The 19,685-nt window shown below is 38.8% G+C and overlaps 1 pseudogene; it reads right to left on the reverse strand.

Annotated features, from left to right (window-relative positions):
- Positions 1–1,508: 1,508 nt before the first annotated feature.
- Positions 1,509–2,756, reverse strand: LOC129467553 (26S proteasome regulatory subunit 4-like; annotated as a pseudogene).
- Positions 2,757–19,685: the final 16,929 nt, after the last annotated feature.

Genomic DNA, 19,685 nt, shown 5'->3' on the forward strand with positions numbered 1-19,685 from the left:
CCAGCCCTATGAGAACCTGGATAGCATTCACATGTATTGACATCTGACAGGAAAAAACAGAATTACTGCAGAGGCTGTTGGAGAGCTCATTGTATTATGACTAAGCTCACTCAGAATCAAATTCTTTCCAGTTTCATTAAAGGGTTTTGTGCCTGGTGTATCATAAGTGCTTAGTAAATGTTACTCTTATTATTTTGCTTGGAAGAAGAAAAATACTGCACCCACGGGTCACCACAGACATAAGATGATGCACACAGCATTGCTTTCACAAATAGCAGTAAGTGTGCATATCTGTCTATACCTGAGCCAGTGAAGAATATCTCCAACTCTGTCTTTTGTTCCCCAGAAAAATACTTGGAGGTTTTTGGAGCTCACCGTGTTTTATCCCTGCAAATAGACTTGATTTTAGTTTAGACTGGATTCTTCAACCATTGTCTCCAGACAAAAAGTCATTACACAGCCATGGTGGAACATTCATTCTCTGAACCTTTTCATAGAATCCACTGGGGCAAAGGTTTTCTCTATCAAGCCAGATGATTAGAAAGAGCATAGAAAAGGCTGGTAACTCTCCTCTAGACTACAGCCTTATATGAATGTTAGATTTTCATAGCTTGTGTTATTCCACAATTTCCCCTGCTTCTTCTCCTACCAGTTGGCTTGCTTGTAATTTGGGCAGCTGGGCTTTGGTGGCTCAGACCTTCTCCTTCATGGAAGGCTCTAAGCCTCCCTAGTAAACTTCCGTATTTTTATTATGTAGGATTGACCACCAACTACAAAAGAACTTTTTAGATTTCCCTAGGGAAATAAGCAGGGGGCAAATGCATACTAGTCACCATCATAATGTTTTAGTTTTTCCCGTTACATTAAGCCCTTTTTCTTGTTTAAGACGAACTATTTTAGGCTATCTCTCAAGACAGCTTTGCCATCAGAGTGACCACAGAGGATGACAATAACAGCAGGTGTTGTTTGTTGAAAGCTCAGCTGGTATCTGGTGTTGTGGCGAGTATTTAAAATGCATTATCTCACTTAAAATGTAAGTCATCCCTGAAACTCAGAGAGGTTAAGTAACTTTCTCAGCATCATACAGAGGCGAAGTTATCAGGATTCACACCTAGGCTTATACCTCTTGAATTTTTTATAGTTATTCTATATGCTATTGGTAATGTCAATAATAACACCACCAGGAATTAAGTTGGTCATATTTTCCCTTTGATGTTAGGCAGCGAATAAGTAAAGCATCCTAATATTAAAAATCAAATAAACAAATGGACAGAAACCCAGATGGTTATTATTATTTTTGTTAAAGAGCACACTCTATTGGGAACAGACTGCTGCACAGTGACCGACAAAGGCCACCCAATGGGCACTTACTCATCGTACTCCAAAAGACATGGGATGTTTTGCTAATAAAAATCAATGGGAACAGGGATTCCTCTGGGCAACTCCCCCAACCTCATCCTTTTCAGGGGTCAAGGAATCTCCATTTTCCTCATGGCAGCTGTGGTTCACTAGAGATAGAGGCCCTCAGGGGTGCCTTCCTGTTTCTTATAAAGAAGATTTTCTTTACATTTTTTGAAGTATTCATTTGTTACTTTCATTCTACATTCTCTTGAGGCCATCAGACAAGCTTCTGTACAGATTGCCTTGATGTCAGCACCAGAGAGGTCATCTTTAACCATGATCAAGTCGTTCAGGGTTATGTCATCGGCCAGTGTCATCCTGCTTGTGTGATTCTGAAAGATATGCTTCTTAGTCCTTTCATCAGGCAGGGGGAACTCGATCTTCCTGTCAATGCAGCCTGGTCTGATAAGTGCTAGATCCAAAGTTTCTATTCGGTTTGTGGCCATAATAACTTTCATGTCTCCCCTAGAATCAAATCCCTTCAACTGGTTCAACAGTTCCAACATTGTTCACTGAATTTCTCTCTCACCACCAGAATTTGAGTCATATCTTTTTGTCCCAATGGCTCCAATTTCATCAGTAAACATGATGGATGGTTCATGTTCTTCAGCAACTCAAAACAATTACCGTACGAGTTTGGGCCCATCACCTAGGTACTTCTGAATAAGTTCAGAGCCAACCACTCTCAAGAAAGTGGCTGAGGTTTGGTTTGCTACTGCTTTGGATAACAAGGTTTTGCCTGTGCCAGGTGGACCACAGAAAATGACCCCCTTAGGAGGCTTTTACCCATCTCTTCATATTATTCAGGATGGGTGAGAGGAAACTCCACAGCTTCCTTAATTTCCTGAATTTGGTTGTCCAGCCCCCCAATATTGGCATAGGTCTCCTGGGGGGCCTTTTCCATCTTCATCACTGTGACCAGGGCATCCGTGTCATCCATCAGCACCCCTATCACGGCATGCACCTTGTGGTTGAGCAGGATTGAGCAGCCAGTTTCCAGAAGATCTTTGTCTACAAATGAAAGAATGTTGACATAGTGTTCTGAGCCCACAGATGTAGACATGATGGCATGATTGTCATCAATGATCTCTTCCAAGGCTCCTACTGACATCGGGGTCCCCCTCAGATCATCCACTTTTGATCTTTCCTCTTCTTGCTTTTCTTCTAATGGTTTCGTTTGTTCCTGATTTCTAATGAATTCTTCCTCCATGAGAAGATAGTCTTTAATTCTCTCTAACGTCAGTAATTTTAACCAGCACTGAGTGTGAGGTGTCACCAGTGGCAGTTTGCTGGCTGCATCTGGTCCCTTTGTTTTCTTCTTCTTTTTCCTCACTCTAGTTGGTACAAAGGTTCATATTTCTTTTTCTTGTCCTTGTCATCCTTCTTGCCACTTCCAGGACCATCTGGGTCTGACTTTGACCCATCTTGCCTTGGCCACTTGAGCTAAAAAACTCGGATTATTAAGATGCCTGTTGGTTACTTAACAATTTTAGTTTCACTCTATTATTTAGCTACAAATAGCAGTGGGTTCAAACATTTTCCCTTGCTGGGGATATAATTTCTAGAAAGTGTTCTTTGCAGTGAAACTGAACTTGAAGCCATTAAGTAGTAATTAATATTAGCTCCTGCTTCGAAAGCATTATATTTAACAAGGCTTCATAGGAATAATAATAATAATATGAAATGGGGTTTTGGTTTATAGTTTAATTCCAGGAAGAAAGCATATGCTTTTTAAAATTTACCAGAGTATTTAGTAACATTGTTTTCATCTCCAGTGAGCATGCATTGCTGATTTTAAAGAGACAGTGCAGCTGCAAAAAAAATAGAAAAACAAAACAATTGCAGGACAGGAAGCTCAAGTTTTAGAGAAAGAGAGCTGTAGTATCACGTAGTGGAGGTTACCCTGCAGTTCCAACAGAATGCTGAACAGTGAGTTTCATGCTGTTTTATCTAAGCAACAAATTGGCAAAAATATAAAACACAAGCCTAGAAAATGAACAGGAATCTAGTGAACAAATCACTTAATAGAGGTATTATTTTCTGTGTAACTCAGGTGTGAGCAAGGGTGGTCCCCTCAGTCTTGGTGTCAATTTCACACTCTGTGACAATCCAATGTCCTGTTGAAATGTTTGCAAATTCACAGGTGAAGAGGGCTAATGTTCTCATGGTCGTGAGTTCAATCTTCCTCCAAGCTTAGTAGCACATTGAGAATTAGTTCTCAAAAGAATATTGCTGATTTGTTAAAGGGTGTATGGTTATGCTCTCAAACTGAAGGGACTTTTGCTCCAGTGGATATAGTGGGTCATAAGGGCATATGTTAGCACTTTCCGCACTGAATGCAAGATTAGGTTTTATATCTTCTGTTGGCCTGGGCCTCTTTGAGAGCTATCGACTTTTGGAATCACTTGGTAAATTGGCCAAAGTAGAATACCTTGCCTTTCTCTCGCAGAGTCCAGCAAACATTACAGGGTTATGTTTTTTTTTTCTTTTTTTTTTCTTCTTAAGCATCTTGCTGCTCTATGTCTTGTCAATATAATGTGTTTAATGGAATAAATCAGCATGATGTCTTACAGGATTTTGAGTGGTTCTTGGGAATTAAATTGTGACACAGAATTGGGGAGTTGACAGCTGACAGTTGGCATTCTTACCACAGTAAAGGCATACTTTTGTCTTCACCAAGTGAAAACACATGATTCTTAGTGTTCTTTGTTTCTGGGAATGGATAAAAATGCATGTTATCTATCAATAACTGCAAACTAGGTGGCAATAACCCTTGTAAGAAAATCAATCTGGCAGGCAGCTATAATAGGAAATATTGCTATTCTTCTCAGTGTTTTGCACTTGCCAAAGAGAAATGCATTATGTTCTTTGAATCTTACAGCTTCCTAGAAATGAAAGCAGAATAGTTTTTCTCCCCATTTTACAGATATGAAGACTGAGTAACAGAGAGTACATTTTGTTGGGAAAGCATTTATGAGGGTCCTGAGACTCTGAGGAGCTTGTTCTGAAGTGTCATTTTCCTTCAGCAGTTTTTTGTGTTTTTCCTTATAGATTAGCCTATGTTGCATTGCAGGCTGAGGGCAAGGGGCCTGAAGTCAGACTGCCTTAGTTGGAACTTGAATTCTGCCACTTGACTTGGGCAAATTGCTCAGCTTCTCTGTGACTCAGTTTTCTCATCTGAGGATTAAATGAGGATTAAATATATGAATGCAAAGTAAAGTACACAAAATAGAGCCAGACACTATTAGCATTCTATCTATAGTTATTGAAGAAGCAATAACTGACAAGGTTAAAAATCTTACAACCCAAAGTCAAATGTAGAAGATTTAAAATATTCTACATTAAAAATGTGTTTTCTATCAGGTCCTGGGCTACCTTCACCTTCTTCAGTGAATGGATCAAGTAGGAAACTATATCTCATTGGTTTAAAGTTGAGGTGACTTGTGTGCTAAGTGCCTCTGTTAGCATGCAGAGAACCCTTTGCATGATTAGCATTGACCTGACAAATTGCTGTACTCTCCAACTGATTCAACCAAGCCATTTCCCCAGTGCTGACAAAGCACCAATCCTAGGTATTGCACCACAGGGCCGCCATTATCTACCATTTCAGGAAGACAAGGAGCTTAGATGGAGAATATTACAATTATTTTCACAAATTAGATGGCTGTATTTGAATCTGAGAGCAAAAATTCATGGGTAATATATATCTTTCTATGTCTGTCTCTCTTGAATATAGAGAAGGTAGTTACAATTGGTAATTGAAACATTGCCTATCAGTGTGAAATTTTTGAGATAAATTTTAATAAATACATGGACTTTTCAAGTGTCTTTTACTGATGAAAACAGCTGAATTGATTAAAACTAATTTGCACAATTTGTGGTTTATGGTGGAAACTGACAGCAAAAAAATGGAGCATTTTTAATATAAGTACATTTTTGAACTTGGGATATTTTTGTTTACATCATGTTGGTAAATGTTTAAATCTTATACTTCAAAAAATTTGCATTTGAAGGGTGACAGACTTTTCTTTGCATCAATTCAAATTATTTAATTATGGTGGAGACAGAATTTATCTATTTTCATGAACCCGTTACATTTTCATTGAAGTTTAGAGATTTGAATTTTTTTCAGAGTTATAACTTTTATTAAATTGACTTGATGATATTTTGTTGCATATTTTTTCTTTTAGTATTATGGTGAAATCCTTTTGCTTTCAGTTGTGTAACTGCTATTTATATTCCTAATGGAATATAAGACCTTGGAGGCTTCTAGGGTTTCTCTTACTGCAACTGTCTACGATTAAAAGATTGAATTATTGGTCTCTTAGGATAGAAGCACATTCAGACTTGTTACTTGTTATAGTTTAATATCCATCTCATAAGAACCACTGAGAATCAATCTCCAATTTGCAAATAACCTGGATTTGAGGCATTGGTTTGTGAGTAATCTGTATCATTTTTGGGAGTTCTTTTTTTGTACTATAACAGTAAGTCAATATCAGTTGTTGCATTTTCTATTTGCTTAAAAATATTGGAGTATAAAATTGGTTCTCAGGCAGCTTGAGGTTTAGTTCCAGGTTTGCTTTTAGCTCACTTTAGTAACTTACTTAACTTCCGTGTGCCTTGGCATTTTCATCTATAAAATAAGGAGGGAGGAATTAGGTCAGACTGGAGCATCTTAAACGTTCTGTTTCTCAATTTCTCTTTGAATTTATCCAGGTAGATTCTGCACTAGCTTTGGCAGACTCAAGTCATAAGGTTGGTTAAGGTTAGAAAAGAGGATGAATAGGAGGGAGCACCTCAGATCAATTGGGAGCTAGGGAAATTAAACTGTTTATAAAGGAAGATCCCAGCAGAGCCTGCGTAGAGGTCCTACACATGGACCCTTAAGGCTTGGCAAAATTAAGTGAAGTTTGATAATATGTCACTAAGATAATTGTGGTGGTAGGGAAGTGGGGGTATATTCTCAGAAGAAGCAGTGCAGAGAACAATTGCATTCAGCTGGTAATAAATAACACTCAGGGCCAGGCACTGCAGAAGCACGGCTCTGGATGACGGAGCACAGAGGGTTTGATCACAGGGAGATTGGTCAGAGAAGCACAAGACAAAAGCATAGGAAATGCTGTAACTGGGAAGCCACAGGGTTGTCTGAAGCTCACTCAGCCCTATAATATAGACATTGGGTCTGCTGGCAGAAAAATATTAATTATCAGCTCTCCCAGCCTTAGGTAACACTGTGTCTAAATGGCAGAATGTCTTCCTAGGGATTATGAATGACAAGGGGAATGAGAAATGACCAGAACCATCATGCCTCCTCTGCTCCTTCTGTAAAACCTTACTAGTGTTTCTATTTTTTATTTTATTTCATTTTTTATTTCCAGTAGGCAAGAAGAGAATCTGAAAAGTGATGAAGGAGGATGATAAGTACTTAGGGAAGAAGATTTTAAAAACTGAAAGGATCTGTTTTAGTTAGAATGGGAAAGATGTTTCCTTGGTTACAGATCTTTATAGGTGGTAGAATTATGGTGAAAACACTTTAAGGAAAATTACTTGATTGCTGGGAGGTATCAGAGTTTTTCAACAAATATTTCATTGAATAGAAATGGATTGAGCACCTGCTATGTGCAAAGCTTTGAACTGAGTGCTCTGGGGGATATGAACAATTATATTCTGTCATTCCAACACCTGAGGAGTTCACACAAAAGCTGAAGAGACAAAGCACACAAAGCAGTGGATTAAATGATAGAGCAAGACTTAAATATCCGTACAGAATGCTGTGGCATCAAGAGGGACTTCCCGTCCTCCTGAGTTCTGGACCAGTTGAGAAATATGCCAAATAGAATGCATATAGGGCAATAGATTACCTTTATTTTTAGTAGATAAAAGCTAAATTGAAGTACACAGAGCTTAGTAAAGTTCTCAGTGAGCCACTTGACACTGAAGTCCAGAATTAGACTTGCATTCTTAGCCATGTGATGCCTCTGTCCCCATGGAACAGAGAAGAACCACTGTTTGTGGAAAAGCTTGTTTCCAAGAAGAAAAGAGAGGAGCTGAGTCTAATATCGTAAGTTTATTCTTTCCTACTTGGCCCTGAGATGAAGCAAAAAAGGCATAGAGGAATATCAATAATTAAGCTCCTTGTTACAGAAGGATTTATCAAGAGTGGGGAAGAGGCATTTCCCTTGACAAAAGATAACAGTATCAGCAGTGAAGAAAGAACATGCAAAGTGACAAAGAAGGATCCAGATTTTAGGGGCTAGAGATAGGAAGGACAAGCTGGGCCACAGCGTGTTTAAAGGATTTTCCCAGGGAAAAGATTTGAGCTGGGTTTTTGGGATGATAACATTTATGTAGGCAAGAAGAAGAGCCTGCTGGTGGGTGTGGGAGGGATGATATGGGCAAAATACTGAGAACACAAGAAAGTATGTAAACCCAAAAGCAAGATGATGACAGTGGAAACTGCAAGAAAGGGTGGAAGTAGCAAATGTTGAGAAGGGGATACCAATGAGGGGAGATAATACGTAGGAGGAGAAAAAAGGAGTATGAATTCAAGGGCAGGGATCTCAGTTCTTCTTTCCCTTTGGTACTATATTGTATCAGTTAACCTCTCCAGGACTGTCTCAATTTCCTCATCTGCAAAATGGGAGAATTTGGATAGCTGATTTCTCTAGCCATTGGTTAGCATGGCTGCCACTGCTAAGAGGAGCTATTAAGCTTGTCAGGTAGAACCAATGGCATTCTTCCCAGAAACAGAAAAAAATATTCCAAATTTATATGGAACCACAAAAGACTCAGAATAGTCAAAGCTATCCTGAGCAAAATGTACAAAACTGGAGGAATTGCATTACCTAACTTCAAATTACACTACTGAGCTATGGTAACCAAAACAACATGGTAGTGGCATAAAAACAGACACATAGACCAATGGAACATCATGGAGAGCCCAGAAACAAATCCATGCGTCTACAGTGAGTTCATTTTCAACAAAGTTGCCAAGATTATACAGTGTGGAAAAGACAGTCTCTTTAATAAATGGTGATGGGAAAACTGGATATCCATATGCAGAAGAATAAAACTAGACCCCTATCTCTCACTGTCTACAAAAATCAAACCAAAATGGATTAAAGATTGAAATTTAAGACCTCAAATTATGAAAGTATGGCAAGAAAATCATGGGAAAGCTCTCCAGGACATTGGACAGGGCAAATATTTCTTGAGTAATATCCCACAATCACAGGCAACCAAAGCAAAATTGGACAAATGGGATTATATCAAGTTAAAAATCTCCTGCACAGCAAAGGATATAATCAACAAAGTGAAGAGATAACCCACAGAATGGGAAAAATATTTACAAACTACTTATCTGACAAGAGACTAACAACTAGACTATAAAAGGAACTCAAATAATTCTATAGGAAAATATCTAATAATCTGATTTAAAAAAAATGGGCAAAAGATCTGAATAGACATTTCTCAAAAATAGGGCACACAAATGGCAAACAGGCATATGAAAATGTTTTCAACATCATTCATCATCAGAGAAATTCCAATTAAAACTACAAAAAGATACCATCTCACCCTGGTTAAAATGGCTTTTATCCAAAGGACAGGCAATAACAAATGCTAGCGAGGATGTGGAGAAAAGAGAACACTTGTACACTGTTGGTGGGAATGTAAATTACTACAACCACTATGGAGAATAGTTTGGAGGTTCCTCATAAAACTAAAAATAGAGCTACCATATGATCCAGCAATACCACTGCTAGATATATACCCAAATGAAAGGAAATCAGTATATCGAAGAGATAGCTGCACTCCCATTTTTATTGCAGCACTATTTATAATAGCCAAGATTTGGAAGCAACCTGTGCCTATCAACAGATGAACAGATAAAGAAAATGTGTTACATATAACACTATGGAGTACTATTTAGCCATCAAAAACAATAAGATCCTGTTATCTGCAACACCGTGGATGGAACTGGAGGTCATTATGTTATGTGAAATAAACCAGTCATGGAAAGGCAGACTTCACACGTTCTCACTTATTTGTGGAAGCTAAAAATTAAAACACTTGAACCCACGGAGATGGAGCGTAGAAAGACGGTTACCAGAGGCTGGGAAGGGTAGTGGTAGTGAGGGCCAGGGAGGTGGGAGGGAAAAGGTAGGGATGGTTAATGGGTACAAAGTATAGAAAGAATGAATAATATCTAGTATTTTATATCATAATAGGGTGACTACAGTCAATAATAACTTAATTGCACATTTTAAAATAACTAAAAGAGTATAATTGAATTGTTTGTAACACAAAGTATAAATGCTTGAGATGATGGATACCCTATTTACCCTTGACGTGATTATTAAACATTGTATGTCTGTCCAAATATCTCATGTACCCCATAAATATAAAAATTTAAAAAAAGATTGTCAGATTGTCAAGTAGAACCAGAGAGGTAAAGACCAGAACAGACATGTGGCATTCTTCTCTATACCCCTGGGAGATATAGAGATATAGATAGAACCAGAGAGATAAAGACCAGAACAGACATGTGGCATTCTTCTCTATACCCCTGGGAGATACAGAGATATAGATAGAACCAGAGAGATAAAGACCAGAACAGACATGTGGCATTCTTCTCTATACCCCTGGGAGATACAGAGATATAGAAGGCTTTCAGGAGTCAGAGGAGGTCTCTGAGGAGGAGGTCTCTGAGAAGGAGGCTGTATTATATCCCTGAATGCTGCTGACATCTCTGGTGAGGACTATCCTCTATAGCACGTTACACAGACTGAGTGTAGAGTGAGGAAACTGAGTTAAAAACCTTCTCGGCTCTCAGTGCCTAGGTCTAGTTAAGAAGTACCCAGGGTAGAGCCTGACCCATACGTCAAAGGGCACAGCAGAGAGCCAGGGAGGCCAGTGGAAGTCCGCCTTGTTTTACTTGCTCACCTTTCCCCAGGCCAACCCACTTTAATACAGGTTCATCTCTGGGAGAAGATTTTTCTCTTGCACCCTAAGGTTATGCACTGAGAACATCCATTTAAATCTCTTGGCATTTCTAAATTCATACACCTACTAAAATTTTGGGAAAAAACATATTCAGTGTAGTGACTGACCTTCAATATCTTTACTGTATTCCCTTGAATAATCAACATTTTATTACCTTCAGTGCACATTGGTGAGATTTATTACTCACTTTAAAGAAGCTGTCTTTTATCTAAATTAAAAAATGCTTATGTATTCCATATAATTCTCACCCTAAAGAAGGGGAAAATGGGGCTAAGTGGGGAGAAGCCAATCCATAAAATAGTTATTTTCAAATATGATGTACTTGATGCTGTGTGTACAATTGATGGACTTTTAATATGAATTGATACCCAATTTAGCTCAATCACAAACAAATAACCATTCCTTCTTAATATGTAGCAATGAGTGATCTGACAGAGCTGGTCTCACTTCATTTATAATTAATTCATTCATTTATTCCTTGTCAAATATTTAGTGAGCTTTACTGCGCACTAAGTCCTGTGTTAGGTGCTGAGAATAAAATGGTGAGCAAAACAGTTGGAATTTCTTTCTTTCTGGAGGTTTAGGATGGTGTGGAGGTGAAGGGAGACAAATGGAGCAAATCTTACAAATATGTAATTACACATTATGAGACTTGCTATAATAGAAAAGTACAGGCTGTTTTCGTAATTTCTAATCAAACCAACAATACATTTCCAAGGTGTGGCAAGGCAGATACCTGTGCCCTCTGTGTTGCAACCTCACTGTGCCTAGCTATCAATGTGCACTGTCAATCCTTGGTCCTTTTTCTAGAACATTCCATGATACATTTCTCTCTTCTGCTTGGTGAACTCCTATCATCCCTGCAGATCTAGCTCAAATGCTAATTTCTTGTTAGCTAGCATGAGGTCGCCGCATTGAGCCCACAATGAAGATGTCCCTTGCCCCGGTTAATTTACAATTGCTCTAATAACCATGTCACCTTAGTTTAGGCCTACAACGTGGCTCTGTTGTGACCTCACTCGGCTCTTTTTCAGACAGGCATTTTCTTAGGCTTGTATCCAGTTCATCTAAAAGCAGTATCAGGTTATTTAAGTATAAATTGAAAATGAGGGATGTGGTTGCCATAAGCCACTTAAGCCTGGAATTAGAGGTCTCAGAGTTTTGCTCCTTGGCACTCAGATTCTGCTCTGAGACTTCATCAAGTGGTCTGGGGGGCACTCCCTTGCTTGTAAGCTTTGGCACACCTCAAATTGTCATTTTAGTTCTGCGTTATGATGAACGGTCATTCTGACCTCCCTGTATTGAAATTGGGTCTGTAATTGTATGTGCCAAATAAATGTCTGAAAAACCAGAAATTTTTTTTATGGCCAAGAAATGACTATCGAAGAAAAAAATTACATTCTAGAAAAACCTGTTAAATAGCCAGGAGTTATGTTGTTCTCAGGGAATGAGCCTTCATTGCCCTTTCACAAGTAAATGGGACCACAGTCACAATACCTAAAGAGTGGGCAGGGGGAAACCATGACCTGGATGCACTCACACTCTAGCTTGCTGACACAGGCCTGAGGTCTCTTTCCCATGGGCGACAGGTCTTCATCCTGTGCTGAGAGATGAGGCTTGACATAGTCATCTTCTTCAGGGTGTGGGGCAGGGCCAGGAAAATGTGGGCCATTTGGGACCGTAACCGACAATTCTGGACATCCTCTCATGGAAACAAGTTATATTTTGGAAGAGGAGGAGGGCCTAAGGTACCTTGAATTAGGAAAAGACTTGGGATGCTCATTGGGGAAGGGGAGGGGAGGGCTTTTAGAGGTAGTTTATTAAGGGGCCTCTTGTAGCTAAGTGTCAGCTCTGTTTTCCTGGGTTCCATTTCTCTTGGGAGCTTCAGATATAGCTCAGCTATATCAGAAGGGATGTGTGGTTTCATTTCTAGGGAGAACAAGGCCTAGGGAGTAAACAAAATAACAAGGTTCCACCAGACAAAAGCCGCTGTAGAAATGGCTCAGAAAATTTTTAGCAAGCTGTATCCTGTTGTTTTTGTTAAGCACTGCCCCCTACTATTTCTGTGATAAGCATTGTCGGTGCCTCATCATTCAGAACCCAAGGCAGTGAGCCACATGACTCTGTTACAGCTATTCTCTCTGCTCTCTGCAGCCTCTCAGACATTCCTTCCACACCACCAATTGCTGAGCCATCATTTCCTAGAGTGAGCAAGCTGAGTGCTGCATTGCAGCAGAACCATTTAAAGAACCTGGGAGTACTGTGAGTTCCTGTCATGCCCCTAACCATTTGCATGAGTGTGCCACATGGGGGCTGTCTGGGTTTCAGGGAACTCAGTGCACAGGTGCAGTGGAAATAGGGACTCTTGCTATGCTGGGAGCAGAACTAAGCTATAGTTGGCTGAGGTTTAGAAACTGCACAGGGTGGCAGAAAATAGGAACTTCTATTACATATAGTCCAAGGATCAAAAGGAGCAGCAGCTCAGAGATGCAATGTTGGTCCGTTGTGTTTGGTTCTCTATTTAGCAAAGTAGAGGGTATACTTTGGGTTGTGCCAAGCAAGTGTGAGATTCTGGGGTAAGGCTCGAAGTAGAGTCGCTTCAGCATCTGGCTAGATTGAACTCAGAACCCTAATCCTGGGCAAGCTAATGTGAATTAATCAGTGTTTATTGGGCACCTACTAAGCATGAAATATTGCTCTGGATTATGCTGGAAAGAGTCAGAAGGATAAAAATTGGTTTCCATGGAATTTGAGGAGAAAAATAGAGTAGGTTTTAATTCAAGTTGTGAGTGTTCACTACTCAGAGTGAGATATATGAATGAGAAAGAATTCAGGAGGAGGAAGAGAGGAAGAGTACATTAGAGAGGTCTCCCTGAAGGAGGTGGGTCTTGGGTAAGCTTTAGAAGGTGAGAAGACTTGGGTAGAAAGAAAGTTCGAGCCATGCCAGGCTCCAGAAGCCCCCTGCAGATCCAGAGCCAAGGAGGCTTCTTCCTTGAGGACCTTAGCCCTATACGAAGAACTTAATTCCTCTGCTCCGTGAATTCAGAAATTTTGTAAAAATGAGGCGATGTTAACCCAAAAGATGGCCAGAGGGATATTTTAGTACCATTTAATACAATTATTCAGTGCCATTTTATTCAGTACAAGGAACATTTATTGAGCACAGTCTCTGTGTGGAGCTGTGTAGAACACAGGAGTAAATAAGAAGTACTTTGTACTCAAAGAGCACCCAGTTTGCAGAGAAATGTATGCCAGTGGACTGTGAGAGGGGCTGGAGTTGGAACACAAGTGGTTTGCTAAAAAAATGAGGGTTTAGAGGCAACAGATCTGGCTCAGGTCCTGGTCCTGCCCCGTTCCTTGGTAGTCTGTTTTTCTAAATTGATTCATAATAGTTGCACATTTTTATGGGATGCATGTAATAACTTGATAAATGTATACAATGTTTAATGGTCAAATCAGGATAATTGGGATGTCCATCACCTCAAATATTTATCATTTCTTTGTGCTGTTGGTTGTCTAGTTTTTAACAAATCATTTAACCTCATGGACATTTAGTTTGTGTGTATATAAAATAGAATTAATGATGCCTTTTCCTCTCTCGATATGGGAGCTTGAGATTCAAATGGCATAAAGTGTGGAAGGCATTTTGTTATCTGTAAAATGAAACAGTAATGTTATCATTACTATGCATGTGAGCCATAATATTATTAGAAATGCAGACCTAGCATTTTAGCCATACTTATGGTTTGTGGTTAAAATGTGGTCATCTCTAAGACCTTATATCAAAGCTCTCTCTCTCTTAGGGAGCATTTTGAAAGTCTACTTTGAATTACGTATGGGTCTAAGCAGAGCAAAACTGTTTCTTTAAAGCGATTCTACCACATCTTTTTGGTAACTTAGGATGGCCTTTGCATATAATTAGTTTGAATTTACATTGCATTATATGCTGTAGATGCAAAATAAAAGAAACATATTCCTGTGTAGAACAATTTGACAGAGTACAAGAGAAAAGAGTGAGAGAAAAGAAGAGGAGGATTGTTAAAAAAAATACACAAAAAAGAGCATGGGCACATGAAGCAAATTACACACCTATCAGCAATAGCAGAGAAACCCTGGACCAGGGTCAGATACTAGGATTTTAGTCCTACTCTGCTTCAAGCTCTGGTTACTTGGCTACACCACTTATCTTTTCTGGAGCTCTGTCTTTCTTTCTTTCTTTCCTTCTTTTTTTAAATAACAAAGAATAAGGATTATGATTTCTGCCATCTTGAAAATTGATGATTGTAAACTTAAAGGAAAAGATGACTGAAAGCCAAAGTAAAGAACATTGTAACGTCTAATGCAGAAGCCTAGGCCATTGAGGTTAGAGACTCTGAATTTCAATCCAAGTTTGTCCAGTTTCTTGGGTAAGTTTCCATTAGTCATTGGCATTCTGAGCAGTTCTCCATTCAGAGTGGGTGTAATTATGACTTACTGAATGTGTATCAGAAGAGCCATGAGTTTATGTCTTTGAGACAGCCTAAGCTGCTCAGACGAAAGGTGGCCCACATAAATATGTGGCTAGAGAAGCCTGTTAGGAAGTTGCTGGGCTTCGAGAGATGCTGCTTCAGAAGTTATTTGAAAAAGGCAGGATGGAGGACAGGGCATTCAGCATCAAGTAAACTATGAAAGAGAAAAAGAAAATCTAATAAAAAAGAAAGAGAGAAAAATGGTGGATAGGAGGTAGGACTAACTTGCAGCTCCTAGTTGAATGGGCAGAACAGTGTGTGGAGGCTCACTTCATGAACTTTTGCTCTAAGAACTGCTGCAGGAACATACCAGGAAAATGAAAAGAATTCAAAGACCCTTTGAAAGAAGTGGCTTGCCACTGCAAACTCCATGAGACAGCCAAAAACACTCAGCTGCAGCAAGCCCCACCCAAGGAGAGTCTGAGCTCAGCTACACCTACTCCTGCCCCTACCTGATAGTGTTACTCTACCAACTGTGGTAGCCGAAAACAAGAGACATAATCTCTTGGGAGCTCTATGGTCCTGCCTATTGTGTGAGAAACCCGAGTATTTATCCAGGCGACCTTGTATCAGCTTGTACCAGGCAAGCTTGTATCAGCTGATGCTCTCTTGAAAGTGCCGCTACCTGGCTGTAGGGAAACCAACTGCTAGCACAACCAGCATTTGAGAAAACCAGCACACTAAACACAATTACCACCAAGGATGCTCACAGAGTCCACTTCACTCTCCTACAGCCTCCACCAGAGCAGGTGCTGGTATCCAAAGCTGAGAGACATGAACACAGATCATATCACAGGACTCTTTGCAGACATTCCCCGGTACCGGTCTGAAGTCCAGTAGTTTTGCTGGGTGGCTAGACCCAGAAAACAAATAACAATCACTGAAGTCTAGTTCTCAGGAAGCCCCATCCATAGGGAAATGGGGAGAACACCACATCAAGGGATAACCCAATGGCACAAAAGAATCTGAACAACTGCCCCTGAGCCCCAGATATTTCCTCTAACATAGTCTACAAAAATGAGAAGGAACCAGAAAAATAATTCTAGTAATACGACAAAGCAGAATTCTTTAACATCCCCCAGAAGATCACACTAGCTCACCAGCAATGAATCCAAACAAAGAATAAATCTCTGAACTGCTAGAAAAAGAATCCAGAAGGTTGATTATTAAGCTACTCATGTAGGCAACAGAGCAAGGTTAAAACCAACTTAAAGAAATTTTTAAAATGATACAGGATATGGATGAAAAACTCTCCAGAGAAGTAGATAGCATAAATAAAAAACAACCAAAACTTCTGGAAATGAAAGACACACTTAGAGACATGCAAAATACACTGAAAAGTCTAAACAATAGAATTGAACAAGTAGAAGGGAGAACTTCAGAGCTCAAAGACAAGGCTTTCGAATTAATCCAATCTGACAAAGACAAAGAAAAAAGAATGAAAAAATGAACAAAGCCTCCAAGAAGTTTGGGATTATGGTAAATGATCAAATCTAAGAACTACTGGTGTTTGTGAGAAAGAAGAGAAATCTAAAAGTTTGGAAAACTTATTTGAGGGAATAATTGAGGAAAATTTCCCTGGTCTTTCTAGAGACCTAGACATCTAAATACAAGAAGTTCAAAGAACACCCGGGAATTTCATTGCAAAAAGATAATCACCTGGGTACATAGTCATCAGATTATCTAAAGTCAAGGTGAAGGAAAGAATCTTAAGAGCTGTGAGGTAAAAGTGTTGGGTAACCTATAAAGGACAACCTATTAGATAAATAGTGGACTTCTCAGTGGAGACCCTAGAAGCTAGAAGGGACCAGAGTCCTATCTTTAGTATTTTTAAACAAAACAATTATCAGCCAAAAATTTTGTATCTAGAGAAACTAAGCTTCATAAATGAAGGAAAGATACAGTCTCTTCCATACAAGTAAATGCTGAGAGAGTTTGCCACTACCAAGCCAGCACTACAAGAACTGCTAAAAGGAGTTCTAAATCTTGAAAGAAAACCTCAGAATACACCAAAATAGAACCTTCTTTGAGCATAAATCTCACAGGGCCTATAAAACAATAACACAATGAAATGGCCTAAATGTTTCATTTAAAAGATACAGAATGGCAGAATGGATAAGAATTCACCAACCAAGTATCTTCTGTCTTTAAGAAACTCATGTAACACTTAAGGACTCACATGAACTTCAGGTAAAGGAGTGAAAAAAGATATTCCATGCAAAAGGACACCAAAAGTGAGCAGGAGTAGCTATTATCAGACGAAACAGATTTTAAAGCAACAACAGTTCAAAAGACAAAAAGGGACATTATATAATGATAAAGTCTAGTCCAACAGGAAAATATCACAATCCTAAATATATATATATATATGCATATACTAGAAAACCTAGAGGAGATGGATACATTCCTGGAAATACACGACCTTCCTAGATTAAACCAGGAAGAAATAGAAACTCTGAACAGACCAATAACAAGCAGCAAGATTGAAATGGTAATAAAAACCTGCTAACAAAAAAAGTCCAGGACAAGACAGATTCACAGCTGAATTCTATCAGACATTCAAAGAAGAGCTGGTACCAATCCTACTGAAACTATTCCAAGAGACAGAGAAAGGGGGAATCCTCCCTAACTCATTCTGTGATGCCATATCACCTTAATATCAAAACCAGGAAAGAACATAACAACAAAAAAGAAAACTATAGACCAATATCCCTGATGCAAAAAATCCTCAACAAAATGCTAGCTAACTGAATCCAACAGCATATCAAGAAGATAATCCACCATAATCATATGGGTTTCATACCAGGGATGCAGGCATGGCTTAACATATGCAAGTCAATAAATGTGATATATCAAATAAACAGGATTAAAAACAAAAAATCACATGATCATCTCAATAGAAGCAGAAAAAGCAGTTGGCAAAATCCAGCATCCCTTTATGATTAAAACCCTAAGCAAAATTGGCATAGAAGAGACATACCTTAAGGTAATTAAAACCATCTATGACAGACCCACAGCCAACATTATACCGAACAGGGAAAAGTTGAAAGCATTCTCCCTGAGAATTGGAACAAGAAAAGGATGCCCACTTTCACCACTTCTATTCAACATAGTACTGGAAGTCCTAGCCAGAGCAATCAGACAAGAGAAGGAAATAAGGGGCATCCCAATCAGTAAAGAGAAATTAAAACTGTTGCTCTTTGCCAATGATATGATTGTATACCTAGAAAACCCTAAAGACCTATCCAAAAAGCTCCTAGATGTGACAAACAAATTCAATAAAGTTTCAGGATACAAAATCAATGTACACGAATCAGTAGTTGGCTATACACCAACATAATCCAAGCTGAGAATCAAATCAAGAACTCAACCCCTTTTACAATAGCTGCCAAAAAAGAAACTTAGGAATATAACTGACCAAAATTATGAAAGATCTTTACAAGGAAAACGACAAAACCCTTCTGAAAGGAATCATAGACACAAACAAATGGAAACATATCCCATGCTCATGGATGGATAGAATCAATATTGTGAAAATGACCATACTGCCAAAAGCAATCAATAAATTATAAAACTACCATCATCATTCTTCACAGACTAGAAAAAAAGTCATAAAATTGAGATGGAACCCAAAAAGAGCCTGCATAGCCAAAGCAAGTCTAAGCAAAAAGAATAAATCTGGAGGCATTACATTACCCATTTTCAAAATATACTATAAGGCTATAGTCACTAAAATAGCATGGTATTGGTATAAAAATAAGCATATAAATCAATGGAACAGAACAGAGAATTCAGAAATAAAGCCAAATACTTACAGCCAACTGATCTTTGACAAAGCAAACAAAAACAAAGTGGAGAAAAAACACCCTATTCAACAAATGGTGCTGGGATAATTGGCTAGCTGCATGTGGAAGAAGGAAACTAGAACCTCATCTCTCACCTTATACAAACAAACAAACAAACAAAAACTCAAGATGGATCAATGACTTAAATCCTAGACCTGAAACCATAAAAATTCTAGAAGATAACATCAGAAAAACCCTTCTAGACATTGACTTAGGCAAAGACTTCATGACCAAGAACCCAAAAGCAAATATTACAAAAAGAAAGATAAATAGATGGGACTTAATTAAACTAAAAAACTCTGCACAGCAAAAGTAATAATCAGCAGAGTAAATAGACAATCCTCAGGGTGGGAGAAAATCTTCACAGACTATGTATCCAACAAAGGACTAATACCCAGGGTCTACAAGGAACTCAAACAAATGAGCAAGAAAAATATGAATAATCCCATCAAAAAGTGGGCTCAGGACATGAGTAGACAATTTGCAAAAGGAGGTATACAAATGGCCAACAAACATATGAAAAAATGCTCGACATCACTAATGATCAGGGAAATGCAAATCAAAACCACAATGCGATACCATCTTACTCCTACAACAATGGCCATAATCAAAAAATAAAAAAATAATAGATGTTGATGTGGATGTGGTGAAAAGGGAACACTTTTACACTGCTGGTGGGAAAGTAAACTAGTACAACTACTATGGAAAACAGTATGGAGATTCCTTAAAAATCTAAAAGTGGATCTACCATTTGATCCAGCAATCCCACTCCTGGGTATCTACCCAGAGAAAAAGAAGTCATTATATGAAAAAGACACTTGTACACACATGTTTATAGCACCACAATTTGCAATTGCAAAAATATGGAACCAGCCCAAATGCCCATCAATGAATGAGTGGAAAAAGAAAATGGAATACTACTCAG

The sequence above is a fragment of the Symphalangus syndactylus genome, chromosome 18 (genome assembly GCF_028878055.3).
Source record: "Symphalangus syndactylus isolate Jambi chromosome 18, NHGRI_mSymSyn1-v2.1_pri, whole genome shotgun sequence".
Lineage (NCBI taxonomy): Eukaryota > Metazoa > Chordata > Mammalia > Primates > Hylobatidae > Symphalangus > Symphalangus syndactylus.